Source organism: Nanorana parkeri, unplaced genomic scaffold (assembly GCF_000935625.1).
Source record: "Nanorana parkeri isolate BGI_ZX_2015 unplaced genomic scaffold, ASM93562v1 scaffold12, whole genome shotgun sequence".
In the NCBI taxonomy this organism is placed as follows: Eukaryota; Metazoa; Chordata; class Amphibia; order Anura; family Dicroglossidae; genus Nanorana; species Nanorana parkeri.
The window spans coordinates 2,108,725-2,114,117 of NW_017306280.1; the positions used below are offsets into that span (position 1 = coordinate 2,108,725).

Below are 5,393 nucleotides of genomic sequence, written 5' to 3' on the forward strand. Positions count from 1 at the left end.
ACAAAATGCCATTCCATTCGGTCATCAATCCCATTACTGGTCGTTTAAAAAAAAAACGCCCGGTCTCCAGTTCTCCTCTGTCAGAAACCCAATCCGAGTGTGAGCCTGAGGCATGTCAGTAGTGCGGGCTGTGTGTGAGATTAAAGCGTATTAAACACACCGGTGTCACCAATGGCTCATGTAACCGTTCTGCACCCATCCCCCTCCCCCCCCGGTGCTCCCTCCATTACTCACAGCCCCTTCCTCTTTGACGGAGACAGGTGCCGTCCAGCGCAGATCACATGCGATCCCTGGACTTGTCCCTCTTTCCAGAAATCCTCTGCTCTAAATTTACTCCTCAAGTGTTGATGAAATGTCTTCATTTCATGTAACATTGGCTCCTCTTACACTCCGGGATTGACACTCCCGGAGCCATTTTATGAAATGGGAATCTTGTCAAGAATCCGTTGCTGTGTTTGATAGGCTTAATTTATGTCGGTGTGTCACTCGGTGTACTTGTGTAGCTCTAGGCCAGGCTTGCTGGGTAATTTGCGCATATTTGAATTTTTGTAAAAAATATTTTTTTATGAAATTGCTTGAATTTGTGGACTGAGGGCATAAAGTGTGCTACGCAGTAAAGTTGTGCCTTCAGAGAAAAGCTCATATCTATTCTATCCTATCTATCTATCTATCTATCTATCTATCTATCTATCTATCTATCTATCTATCTATCTATCTATCTATCTATCTATCTATCCATTTTATTTATTTTTATACTAAACTTTGCTTGAAAACTGCTTTTCTGTGACGCATTTTGTTGATCAAAAGGGCTCAAGTTGTGAAGGACTAAAATCTGGATGTTGTGCACATACACCGCTACATGACTAACCTCTATAGCAGGGGTAGGCAAACTCTGGGCCCCGCCATCTGTGGTTAAACTACAAATCCTATCATGCAATTGCCTGTGGAAGTCACGTCTGTGACTGTCAGCCTTGCAGTGCCTAATAGGATTTGCAGTTCCATAGCAGCTTGAGGGCCGGAGTTTGCCTACCCATGATCTTGTGTGTGACGCATGTAAATGTGGCACAGATATTGTATGTGTACAGATCTTGCTGCCGGCAGATCCTACATAAAAACATGCGTTCTGAGTGCATGAGCCCTGATTGCATAGAGCAGGGGTAGGCGGCTTTGGAGCTCCAACTGTGGTGAAATGACAAATCCTATCATGCCTGTGGCTGCAAGTCTTGCAATGCCTCATGGGACTTCTAGCTGCACAAAAGCTGAAGGCCGGAGTTGCCCACCCATGCCTTAAAGTGTATTGAAAGGCCAAACCTTTGGTTTTTAGTGTTGGATTGAGTGCTGAGGGCCTACAAAACCTGGAGTGTCATGGTTGCCTACATAGAGAATGGACAGCACAGTTAATGAACAATTGATACTAAGCCAGGGGCTTGGTGTGAACAGTGTGCCCTGTTCACACCATACATGTGCAGTGGTGTGCAGCTCAGCAGGCATGGTGTGAATAAGCCCGAACTGTCACTGAAATGCAGAAGAATTAAAAAATCCAGCATGCCTTTGTAGTGTCTCCTCTGCTTATCATCGGTGGGAGTCTTGAATCATACACATGTATAGGAGTCTGCATCCTTATGTGGGCGGCGTGTTCTGCTCCTCCAAAGGTGCCTATACACTTTACGTATATATGCCGATTTCCGTTTGCGAACGCGTTTTCGTCCGATATTCGTAACGTTGATGGGGAGTCTACAACTGCATATACTGTACAATCGTATGACGTTCGTCTTTCCAGCATGCTAGCAAACTTCGGTCTATCGTACGATTTTCGCAAGGCTGGTGGCGTTTCCGTACGCCAAAATTCGTGCGATTAACACTGCCCATGCGCAAACAAATTTCGTCCAGGTGATTTCTGCTGAAGACCGCTAATAGAAATGTGCGATGGTTGGGGAAGGATGGGGCCACCGTATGAAAAATCGGAGGAAAATTTTCGTCCGATGATTGCAAGGTGTATGGGCACCTTTTTAGAAGTGCAGTTCTGATATAACGTGATCAGAAGTACTAATTAGGGATGCACCGATACTAGTATCTGTGTCAATACCGAGTATTTGGTCAAGTACTCGACCAAATGCTCCTGATGCCTATCCCAATACCGGAACTTCCGGTATCAGGAAGCTGGGTGGCGAGTCATTACATGCTGCCAAGCTTCCTTAATGGGACTTCTGGTATCTGTGTTTGGTATCGGCGAGTACCAAAAAAAAAGTACTAACATACCTTTTAACAGAGATGCTTGGGGTGCCATCGTTTATGTGATTCCTATGCGCTCTCTTTAAAAGCAGAAATAAGCATCTAGGGATTGCAATGGTTGAGTTTGCATGTACAGGACAAGGACCGATCTCTGGTACGAACTGCATATTTACAACACGATCTTGCAAATGTACATTGTATGTCCTGGCTAAAGCTGTCGTTCTAATACTGTAAACAGAACTACGTTTAAAAACTTTACACCTTGAAATCCCAACTCCAGGCACAACTTTTATTTTGTTTTTTAATCTTTATTTCTTATCTTTATTTCTTATCTAAACAATGTCAATGTGTTTTGTATATATGAGCTCTGCTGAGAGCTCCTGATGTGTAGAGAGGGCAGCTGCACTTGTGTGTTCCCATGCATTGATATGTGTTTTTAATGCGTTTTTTGTTTTGGCCAATAGAAAGCAGCATCTTCTGTGACCTTATTAATCCATCGCCTTTTTGTATCTACTTTCTGGTTTTTCTGTGTGATATATTGTGCTTTCAGAGCAGGGGCGTCCCGAGGCTGGGTGACAACCGGAGCGGTTACCGGGTGTCACCCCGCCGAGACGTCACAGCGCACGCGCGGAAAGCTTCTGATACCTGCCGGCGGCCTTCTTGGTGATGGACGACGGCAGAGAGAGGAGGGGACAGTCACCCGGCGGAATAAGGTATGCCGCTGGGTCCTCTCTCTCTCTCGATCGATCGATCGATACTGTCGGGCGTTCGGTCCACATTTTCAGAGGGGGGTGACACCAAAATGACAGTCATTTTGGTGTCACCCCTCCAATGGTGTCACCCGGGTGCAGGCCGCACCCCCCTTGTGACGCCACTGTGTCAGAGCTATCTGCACCCATGTCCACGATGACATGCACACACACCACACTGTTTTGGTGTGTGTGTAAGCTGGGTATGCATCCCAGTCTGAACGCTTCTCACCCAGTGTCCTCCCTTATAATGTGGATTGTGGGGGTCAGAGAGAAATTTGCATGACCTCACCAGCCGATCGATGTTGGAAGTGTTCCTCGGTACTGTATATATATACTGTACAGTGTACCAAGAAATAAAGATTGTCTTTAGTCTCCTGAGGAAGCATATTGTGAAATGTGTTGGGTGTGAAAGCCACATGCCACTGGATGTCACGGAGTGTTAAATAGTGCATGGATTGTTGGCACCTGAAATGGATCTATATGAACATTATATATAACGTTAGTTATGAGGCTGGATTACTCCGCCCATGATTCACCCACTGATGTTGGTTATACGCAGCAAGTAATAATTCCATGGCGTTATGTGCCAGTTCTTGGGTCCTTAATACTACCTATCAAGCCGTGAAGAAGAGCTTAAAACCCTGAAATGCATTGGGTGTTGTCATTTATGAACCCTGTCCATTATTAAACATTCTTGGACTCTCATTCAAAATAAGTAGGCTGCCTTAACCCAGTGCATCAGATGGCGTGCTTTACCTGGCGTTCATACAAAGCACCACAGTTCATGGTTACAACCTGAATAGGCCCTAAATAGTGGCTGAAGGTAACTGCATGATTTGGCTGCAAAGCTAGCATTCAAACGAGCGGGCTGCAAAATGCACATTGGCATTTTTGGACCTTTTGGGAAGAGCGCTGTGGGTGGCGGCGGCGTCTTGTCTCAGGGGTGGATAACCATGAACTATGGACCTCAATGGCAGCCTATCAATTATTCCTACAGCATGGTCAGCCCAGGGACATAGGAGAAGTCCTGTACAGGAACGTACCCTTGTCCAACTGCAAACGGTGAGGTCGGGGCAAACGCATTCTTACGTCTGTGTTTAGCTGTCATTCAACGTCAGATTTGACTAGTATTGCTTCCATAGCAACCAGCAATAAGTAACCGATTTATGTGCCCTGTGGACAGAAGCTTCAGAAACGAAACATCTGTTCAAGTTTCACCTGGGATAAGATTGTGACGAGTTCTATCAACAAACTTCAATAATCGCCACCGCCAGCTCCCCAACACATTCTCCGCTACAGATACGCTATAAAATCAATAATATTTTACTGGGATTTCTGAATCTGGATTTTTTTTTTTCATTCCTCCGGGAAAGCTGGACTTTTTTTTTTCCTTTGCCATCTGTGATCAACTACTGTTCAAATCTATTTTAACACTTCTTTTTTTTTTTTATCGCCTTTTTTTGGGTAATAACAAATGTGTCCAGATATTATGTGCCATATTTTTATATATAGATTTTATTTTGTGGCGCTGGTTTGGGTCCATCTGGCGCAGAGCGGATCAAACAATATGCATTTACTACACTGTTTTTTTGTTTTTATGTCATAAATCTAATGTTACATCTACATCTTGGAAGGGTGGGACAGCTTGGCCTGTCTGTTGCGTGTGCTGCAGGATCTGCTGTCAGGCTGGTAGAAGGGGGTTGTGTGACTTATCTGCTCTTCCCGATAAGGATTAATATGACACTGAAGAGAGAAAAAAAAATCAGACGAAGAAAGGGGTGTGCCAACTCCTTCCAGGTTACTTCCTCAAAGATTGAATTGTCTGGTTGCTAAGCAACAGGATAGATGTCAGTGTTAAAAACCAAATGCTGAAAAAAAAGAATAAACTGCCTACAGCATATGGATGACAATTGTTCTCCAGAGCGCCAGGGAAGTTAAGCCTGACATGATTTATTTTTGCTTTAAGCCACACATGTACAATGTCACGTTGGACTTGGTTATTTTAAAGCAGCAGGTTCATTTATTTGAGGATTTGGGGTTTACTGCTTGTAAGAAAGAAAATTGTGTAATGGCCCGTTCACGCATACAGCAGTGACTGGCGTTCTTTCTGCGGTTTCTTTGGTCCTGTCATCAAACCCCCCCCCCCCATTTGATTTGCACTGGAATACCCCGTTATGCATAGTCCCATGTAGATTTCAATTATCGTTCATTAGCAATACTAACTAGTTGAATTTCGTTGTCGATCGACAATGGATTTTTTTTGTTGGTGCAGTATTATGTTGTTTTTTTTCGTACGATTCGAAGAAAGTTTTCCAGCCTGACCGAGGAAATTTGCCTAGTTGTACGTTAATTGTGATCGTTCATTTCCCATCAACTGGCCGATTTTTTTTTTTTTTTTTTTTTTCACAC

The 5,393-nt window shown here is 44.1% G+C and overlaps 1 protein-coding gene across 2 annotated transcripts in view; it reads left to right on the forward strand.

Annotated features, from left to right (window-relative positions):
- Window positions 1-5,393, forward strand: part of JAG2 (jagged 2) — an 83,944-nt gene that overhangs the window by 5,959 nt on the left and 72,592 nt on the right. The gene's annotated exons all lie outside the window — the stretch shown is intronic.